The sequence below is a fragment of the Hyperolius riggenbachi genome, chromosome 3 (genome assembly GCF_040937935.1).
Source record: "Hyperolius riggenbachi isolate aHypRig1 chromosome 3, aHypRig1.pri, whole genome shotgun sequence".
Taxonomy (NCBI): Eukaryota; Metazoa; Chordata; class Amphibia; order Anura; family Hyperoliidae; genus Hyperolius; species Hyperolius riggenbachi.
The window spans coordinates 330,502,744-330,512,609 of NC_090648.1; the positions used below are offsets into that span (position 1 = coordinate 330,502,744).

A 9,866-nucleotide genomic window follows, 5' to 3' on the forward strand; every position below is an offset into this window, starting at 1 on the left:
CACACAGTAAACAAAACTCTGCTGAGACGACCAACAACGACCACCCCTGCCAAGCATCCAGCATTTGTACAGCAGCACACAACTCACAGCAGGCGCCTGAGAGCTAAAGGTAGCCATAACACTGGTCGATTTGCCATCAGATTCGACCAACAGATAGATACCTCTCTGATCGAATCTGATCAGAGAGGGATCGTACGGCTGCCTCTACTGCACACAGATTGTGAATCGATTTCAGCCTGAAACTGATTTACCATTGCTGAGCTGCTATTGTCGGCTTGTCCCCTGTCGTCTCTCCCCCCCGCATACATTACCTGAAGCCTGGTCCCGGTCCTGGTCATCTTCTCCGCTTCGGCTCCCAGCTGGCATCTTCTCCCATCACCTTCTGCATCACGACATCCGGCATCCGCGTATAACTTTCTGTCACTCCAGTACCAGCGGAAGTTCAAATAGAGCGCCAGGAAGTTATACACAGGAAGTTATACACGGATGCCATGATGCGGAAGGTGATGCGGAGAAGATGCCAGCCGGGAGCCGGTAGGTGATGCGGAGAAGATGCCAGGAGCCAGCTTCAGGTAATGTATACCTGCGTCGATCGTACGCGACGCGCTCCCTACCCGCGGGCGATTGGCGGTAATTTCCCGCACAGAGCGATCGATGGGATTGATCTATTTCGGCCGAAATAGATCGAAGTTTAGCGTGAACGATGTGACAGCAGATTCGATCCCAGTGATCGAATCTGCTGTCGATCGCCGGGTAATCGGCTAGTGTATGGCCGGCTTTTGTTTTCATTACTCATTCTGCCCATTTTGTGGCTTCAATCGGTCAGCCCTTGACATGCCGCCCCCCAGCAAATTGTCTGTACAGTGTCTTCCTTGCATTGTCACAGAAGAAATTGGGTCTGATCCCCACCAGAGAACATTATTTGACCATGCACTTTCAGTTTGTCATGGCCTCTGCACACACAATGCAATTTCCCATCAAATCGATAGATAATCTGATGGGAAGTTGTATCGTGTTTACATGTCCAAACTGCTTCCGATCAACAAAGGGATTGATTTTCCAATTATAACTTTGCAAGATTGATCCCTTGGACAGATTGGAAATAATCTTCTGATTCCTGTCAGTTGGACCGGAAGTTATTCCCATGACAAACTGAAAGTATACCTTTTGTAAACTAAGCAAAGTCTTTAAAAAGTTGTATTAGTGTGGCTAATCTAGTGGAGCAGAGGGTACATTATAACTATAGTTTCACTTTAACAGTGGACTGAGGGGCCGCTGCTACAAGAGCCATAGGTTTGAGAAATATATGACTAGTTTTATCAATGTAAAGCAGACGTGTGCTAAAGGGGTTCTGTGGATCTATAAAAAAAAAAAAACTGACACTTACCTGGGGCTTATATCAGCCCCCTGCAGCTAGAAGCCACATAGATAGAAGCCCCAGGTAAGTGTCAGCTTTTGTTTTTTTAAAGATCCACAGAACCCCTTTACTATGTATTCAGGTATGTATTATCAGTCATTGAAAGAACTATATGTAACACTAGCACAAATGTACATTCCATTGAAGCTGCATCATGGAAGATGCAAACTATCAATACTCTGGTCTCTGGCTAGTGTATGCAGCTTTTAATACATGAAGTACTATGACATTTTGCTCTACACTGTCCATACTGTACAGCCTACAATTATCTAAGATTACTGTGAGCAGACTGGTCTTATAATGGCTGTACAGGTAAAGAAGGTGGACACTGACCTCTACTGGCAATACATCTATGGCAGAGAAAATGTGCATGTTAAGTCATTTAAGTATAAGCTGACTTAATTGTATCATTATAAACTAAACTACACATCTCACAAATGAATGTTTGTGCCAAACAATGCTAAAACCAATAAAGAACACATATAATTTAGATTAGGGGAAGCCACACTAATGTGCACAGCTGCTGGGAGAGCATATGCTTAACAAAAAGTCAAAGCAATGATTGTCCATTGAGCAAGGATACAGTGTGCTTAAATACAAAGTGTAACAATATTAGGCATAGCTACCAGCTACCACTTTATAATAGCAAGCACACCGTGTACAGCATACAATTTGTCCCCTTCTAGAAGGATGAGATACTGCAGACAGAATTTCAGGCCAAACTCGCTGGATCTAATTATGTCACTCATGTCTCCCAGACAGATGGTCTGCATGCTCTGTAACTATTTACAACAAAGGGAAGAAACTACACGAAAACTCTGAATTCTACTTCTAAACAGGGAATGAATAGTAATCTTACCAATACCGGACACATTTCTAGAAACTTTTTAAGCAGATCAATACTGTGAATGTGCAATGATGATGTTTTAAGAACAGAAACTGTGATGTCACAATAATAGTATCATTAGGACAAAAATCTGTTAATTTTTTTTTCTTGTTGTAGAAATTGCAGCTATGGCGGTGCTGGAAGGTGAATTGTGGCTATAGTGGGCGCTGGAGTTCTGTTTCAGCTTCAAAATTTGTGGCTATAGCGGGCACAAGTAAACTGCCTGTGGGCATCGTTGAAGGCTCACTTGACCACTGGCGTGACTCTGGTCAACAATATATCGAACGCTATTAGGTGTGCACCTGATTGAGCCTTTGAGACCAAGATTTTCCAGCATACTCAATCCATCCTGTAGACTGATTTTGGCTGGAAATCAATCGAAAGATTGATCAAGTGGCCATGTTACCATACTGATTTTCATCTGATGACATTATTGGAAGGTAGATTGGTACATAAAATAAAGTGTAGTATGGGCACCCCAAGGCTCAGTTCACACTGGCACGGATAGAAAACTGATCGGTGTTCAAACTAACGCATGGAATGGATCAGTTTTTAAAGGTATCAGTTTTACATCTCCAAGGCTCCATTCCGTTAGCGCGTGGTCAATGCAACGCATGCGTTAATCCAGAAAAATTAACTTGCGGCTAAACTTGGAGCACATCCAGTGGATTGTGCGGAACGGATCCATTCGAACAGACCAATGTGAACGGATCCATAGGTTAACATTGGATCCATTAGCATCCATTCTGTTATGATCCTCGAACAGTCTGTTTTTTAGTGCCAGTGTGGCCCAGGCCTTAGACTACCTTGACCTCCCCAGGTTACATACAGTCATTTCCAGATATAATGTAGTTCTCTAAAAAAAATAAAAAAGGTAATTGCGATGGGATTTGCTTTCTTATACAGTATGTTGATCACCGAGATCTCAGCAATATCAGCTTATCTGTTCCAGTTACTAACCAGGACATTTGTTCAGAAGATGTCCATTAAGTCAGCTTCTTCTTGTTTTCCCTGCAACCATGGAAACTGGGAGAGTAACCCAACAAACATTTCTGCACATTGCTGTTTAACTGATTACACAGAAATCTTCAAATACTCTTGAACATCTGCAATCAAGCATGAGGCTGTGTCGTACACCAACAATTGTTCTTGCTAATTTGTTAAAGTAAACCTGTCATGGGAGAGAAGCAGAGGCTGCCATTATTGACCTCCTTCAGAATATGCTGTTTTTCTGGCTTGATCAGAGGGATGGAAGGTCTCACTTACCAGGAAAGGTTAGATATACTGAGCTTATTTAGTCTGGAGAAGAGACACCTCAGAGGAGATCTAATTAACTTGTATAAAGACATCAGAGAGAAATATTAAGGCTGGCCAAATAACTTTTTGTCCCTACACTTGTCCAAAGGACTAGGGATCATTGTGCATGGAAGAAAATATGTTTTTGCCATCTTTTTAGGAAAAGGTTCTTTACAGTAAAAGCGATTAAAATGTGTAATGTATAACCAGAAGAAGGGGTTATGGCAAACTCTATATCTGCATTTAAAACAGGGCTTGGATGTTTTCCTTGTATTGAAGGGCATCCATGGCTCCAATTACTAGGTAATACCCCAGCGGTTTTGGTCCAGGCATTTTATCTGATTGTCATCTGGAGTCAGGAAGGATTTTTTTTCCCTTTTAGGGTTAATTTGTCCAAGCCTTGTAATATTTTTTTTACCTTCCCCTGGATCAATTGTGAGGATAGTGTTTTACCATATTGTCTGGTTGAAATTGATAAATGTATGTCTTTTTTGGGCAGCACGGTGGCATAGTGGTTAGCGCTCTTGCCTTGCAGCGCTGGGTCCCTGGTTCGAATCCCAGGTCAACATCTGCAAGGAGTTTGTATGTTCTCCCCGTGTCTGTGTGGGTTTACTCCGGGTACTCTGGTTTCCTCCCACATCCCAAAAACATACAGATAAGTTAATTGGCTTACCCCTAAAATTGGCTCTAGACTACAATACATACACTACACGATACAATACACATAGAACATATGACTATGGTAGGGACTAGATTGTGAGCTCCTCTGAGGGACAGTTAGTGACAGGACAATATATACTATGTACAGCACTGCGGAAGATGTCGGCGCTATATAAATACTAAATAATAATAAACCCAATTATGTAATAGTGATTGGTTGTATCAGTTTCTGAGCCACTCACCTCCAGCAAGTGTACATATCCATTCCAGATGAGTGATTCGGAGGTATAGAGAAAAGATCAGCATAGCCAGCGACCTCTAAGGACCCGTTTACTCCTAAAGCGAGGCAGTGCGGAGCACACTATCTTGTACCACCTCCTCACTGTCGCTGCCCGTGTTCCCCCTTTAAATTAATGCTTTCATTCCCACTGAAAATGGTGCAGCAGAACAGAAAGCAAATTCTGTCCAGCCATATTTCACGCAGTGCTGTGCATGGAAGGATGCCATTTAAATATTGATAGACAATATTTCTATATATACTATGTATATATATATATACATATATATATATATATATATATATATATATATATATATATACACACACACACACACACACACACACACACACACACACACACACACACACACACACACACACACAATACAGTATATAGTAAATCAATGGACACTGCTGCACTGTACACTAAAGCAACTAGAGTTGTTGTACAGCTTGGCTCAGCACCGCTCTTCAACAATAATTTCTCTGACTACCATGGGTTGCTGAGTGAATATTAGATGTAGTGCTTACACAGCTCAATACTAGTTAATACTGAGCAATGAGCATTTGATTGACCACCGGATGTTTCATATTACAGTTTTGAACTGTGCTGTTCCTAACCACCAGGCAATCATGTGTATGAATATGTACACTTATTGTAGTTGCATTGCAGTATAGTAGGCTGTGGTGGATTGGTGATTGCTGGGTGACTGAATCCTACAATCAATGCACTATCCACAGAAGAAATTGATTAGCTTTAGCACTGTTGAGACTCTCCAGGCTCGCTTCCTTTCATTAGCATTGGCTATTGGAGGAGAGGGGGCAGGGGCTATTGTACTGGAGACTTTAACAGCAGAAACATGATGTGTGTGGTATGCGCATTACCGTAGTGTTAGACGCACTACCATTGTGTGCACGGTAGATACGCGTTCACGCTACACTGTATGTGCGTGGTATATTTGCCGAACTTTGATGAATCAAGCTCATAGAGAGATATCTTTAAGCTTTAATTGGTAGCCTTGCTAAAATTGCACTTACAATGTATAAACATATGTTTCAGCATATATAGCTCGTGTGAGCAAGATCATTCCTCCATCAAACAAACCGCCAGACCGTGGCCAGCAAGCTGTTGGAAAATTGTTGGAGGTTGTTGGAGGGCATACACCTTACAATCCACTGACTCATTTGTGGCTGGGTCACCCACTTCATGTTTTGAGTCTCTGCTGCCAGCCACAGTCTAAAGCTAAGTACCCACAGGCAGATCAAGACCAGATGGATCAGAGATCTCTACTGGCAAATGATCATTCCCAGAGCCATCAAGCATTGTTTGCAAAAAGAACAATCATGTAAATGATCATTTATACGATCGCAAAAAAATCTGGCAAAAGTCAATGAAGTTTGGAAAGATCCTCCACTACTTAATCGGACATGCAGGTCATTCAAAAATGAACCTTCTGGTGCGAGTGCGGAACCTTTTGAACGCCAATGTGTAAGAGGGCTTATTCTGGGGTTAGTTGGAATGGAGAGTGTATTATTGCAGAAATTAGTTTCTTGGGAGATAGCCAGTGTTTACCTACATTAGGGCAGTCTCAGTACCAGTGGCCATGTTGCATCCAGCAGTTTGGATTATTTGCTGTAGAAAATGGAGACCGTCCTGATGCAGTATAGTACCAATCAATAGCTTTTAAAAGGTTTCTTAATGTGGCACATGAAGAATGTTTAGTTATTAACTGAGGGGCTTTTGTCATACGAGTAAGAGTAATGTTTATGTCTATCGACCACTTGCTAAGGGGAGTATTAAGATTTGCATATTTATGAAGGGATAGGCATTCGCACCACATTGATATTCCCTCTTATAAATTAATTGGGAGTTTAGAAAAGCAATTAAGAGTTAGTAAGATAAAGGGTTCTCAGTTTCATACTTTTGATGATGTAAGAGACCCTTATATACAGGGAGATATCAGAAGGGGCAGTTGGTATTGAGATACTAGAGTGGGGAAGAATGTAATGGAGTTAGTTCTGTGATAGTAGGTTATTATCCCTTCTGTCAGGTCACCATAGAAAGGTCAGCTGATTTAGATTGGAGGGGCTTGAATTCGAATTTTTTTAAGCTGCACCATCAGCTGGAGAAAGATTAATAGACAAGCATTTATGGTAGCTTGTATTGAGGCAAGTTTTAGTTTTGTGCATGGTTTATGTAACATAAAGCTGGATAGAAGGATCTTAAGATTGGTTCACATAATGCCCTGCTCAATGTCAAGCCATAATTTCCTACCTGGAGGGACCCACCATTTGACAATTTCTAGTATGCAGGCATGGTAGTATGTTTGTAGACATGGGAAACCAAAACCTCCTTTTCGATTTGATAATAGATTTTGTCTGGTGGCAAACTCTATGGCCTATTACCTTACAGAAAAAAAATGAATTTATTTTGTTTAAAGCTACAAAAAAAAATAAAAAATTGTGGGACCGGGATTTGTATTGATTTTAAGATAAATAAGATCTTGGGCAGTACCTGCATCTTAAATGCTGTAGATCTGCCTGCTAGGAGAGTTCTACTTTTTGGATGCTGGCTGCGTTGGAAGCTGCTAGCGTAAGAAGTGGTTTACAGGTGCTGGGTTTTGAAAGGGCTCCACCAGAATGCTAAATTTTGCCTGCCCCTTTCCACTACACCACAGTGCTAAATTTTGCCTGCACCTTTCCACTTCACCACAGTGCTAAATTTGCCTGCCCCTTTCCACTTCACCACAGTGCTAAATTTTGCCTGTCCCTTTCCACTTCACCACAGTGCTAAATTTTGCCTGCCCCTGTCCACTATACCACAGTGCTAAATGTTGCCTGCCCCTTTCCATTACACCACTGTGCTAAATTTTGCCTGCCCCTTTCCACTACACCACAGTGCTAAATTTTGCCTGCCTCTTTCCACTTCACCACAGTGCTAAATTTTGCCTGCCCCTTTCCACTCCACCACAGTGCTAAATTTTGCCTGCCCCTTTTCACTCCACCACAGTGCTACATTTTGCCTGTCCCTTCTGCTCAACCAAAGTGCTATATTTTGCCTGCCACTTTCCACTCCACTAGAACACTAAATTTTGCCTGCCACTTTTCACTCCACCAGAATGCTAAATTTTGCCTGCCACTTTCTACTCCACCAGAATGCTAAATTTTGCCTGCCACTTTTGCACTTTAGTGAATGGAAACATTACACACAATAGTAAAATTAGTCCCATCAGTGAATACAACTGCTTAGTGAATACAGTCTAGGCCACATAGTTTCCTGTAAAAATGACACAAATCAAACCCAGCTATGAGGCAAACTTTGTCTTCGGGTGAATTTCAGCTCATTTCATAGTTCATAATAAAAAAGATAATTTTAGAAGCATGTGCATATTTTTATTCCATCATAATGGAAGCGAATACTTCTAAAATGTATGCAAAAGATCTTCAGTCTTTCAATCAGCTTAGAAAATTAGGCAAGAATTATGTGTTAATGTAAGTCCAATATTGTTTTGTCAGGTATATTAAATTCCATTAACAATCTAATATCAGTAATTAGTCTGGTGCTTACCGAAAATTATACCTCTACAGAGTTTGTCAGTTCCTTAGATAATTCTCTTTTCTCATTCAACTTCCCGTCCTGGGCTCAATTCAGAATAATCCAGTAATAGTAAGCAATAGTAAGCCTGTAATTATCACACACCATCACATCCTAATTACTGCTTCCTCCACAATCGTTAACGTTCAGTCCACATTCCATATTGAGTGCTAATTATTAGCAGTGCTAACGTCAAATGATTACCAAGATTCTTTTTTAGATTTTACCAGCCATATAGTGTTAAAGGAAACCTGTCACTAGTTTAATGCAGCACCTGTTATTACGAGACAAAAACGGCGTAGGAAATTTGACCACACAATGCACCGCCATAGGCCTTAATGTGAAACGGTAAGGCCCGGTTCACATTGCGTTTTTGAGCCAAAAGGATACGGTGACCGGATCCGGTCTCCGCTTCACCAGATCCAGATGGCTTTGTCCGTGGCCCAGTTCACATAGTGAAAACAGATCTGATCAGTGATTGATTGGATCCTTTTTCACTCAGAAATACATGCCTAATCATCCATAGCAGCTGGCAGTAGAGGCTTCCTTTTCTTCTGCTGTGACTACACAGCGCGTCATGTGACTAGTCACATGACAAGGAAGAAGATGGAACCCTCTACCGCCGGCTGCTACGGAAGATTAGGTATGTATAAACCCTCCTTAGCCCACCCGCCTGGCTGCCGCACCCTCCCTCACCCTCCCGTCGCTCAGGTTTGCGTCGGCCAATGCCCCCATCCCCCACTAGTGTGAAGAAACGTTCCGTTTTACATTGCCCCAATGCTGCTGCATTTTTTGTCTGGATCTGTTCCGCTAAGCAGAACGGTCCGGAAAATTAGGGCCTGCAGCAATTTTTAGGTCCGGGCACCGGGACGTATGGATCGTATATCCGTACCAACAACCTCCACATTACACAGTGCTTAGTGCTCTTAAAAGCATACCAATATGTGGTTTCTACTTTGTTTTATGATAAAATAGATATCTGTATACAAGCCAATCACATGCAAGATTGAAACTCTCATTAGTTGTCTGTTGCGTTAAAGTTGACAGTAACTGATTCAGTATAAACCCAGTCTAACTGCAATAACTAACGTTCTCTAAAATGGACACCCACAGGCATGTCTCCTGCATCTATGGCTGGGTGAATAGTAGGTGATTGTCAGGTTACAGGTATTAATGTGAATGTCAGCCCCCACTAGGGATGGTCAATGAGAAGAACATAAATCCAAGTTTATGCAAAATTGTGCAAATTGTTTTTGCAATTTCCCTGGCCCTGACTTGTGAATCAGGGCAGCAAAGGAAAGCCAGGGAGTTATGGAGAGGTGAAAACATACACACACATCGGCAATGTTTGGCTTTTTTTGCTTTCTTCCTAAGGGTTATTGTTAGGGTCAGAAGTGGAAAAGGTCCTCATCCAAGCCTAAACAAAAGTGATCCAGCAAGACCTTTCTTGTATTAGGAGGTAAGATTGCAGCCAGTACCATTCCATTGTAACAGCACGGGTGGAGCTAAGGGAGAGGTAAGGTCAGCAATATTACAGCTACTAGACAAAGCACAGGTTACGCTCACGTTACAAATGAATGGCAAAATGGTGCCATGCATTGCAACGTGTACATTATTGGAAAATGCTTATTTTGACTTCCTTTGTGAAGTGCCATATGTGCATCAGATTCAATGTGAACTTAGCCTTAAAGTGTACCTGAGGAAAATAAAATGGGAAAAAAAGTGACCATGG

At 41.8% G+C, this 9,866-nt stretch overlaps 1 long non-coding RNA gene across 1 annotated transcript in view; it reads left to right on the top strand.

Annotated features, from left to right (window-relative positions):
* Positions 1-3,390: 3,390 nt before the first annotated feature.
* The window catches only part of LOC137561487 (uncharacterized), a 23,431-nt gene continuing 16,955 nt past the window's right edge, over positions 3,391-9,866 (top strand). The window contains exon 1 of the long non-coding RNA XR_011030031.1: positions 3,391-3,577. This is a non-coding gene — a long non-coding RNA (uncharacterized lncRNA). The remainder of the gene's footprint in view (positions 3,578-9,866) is intronic.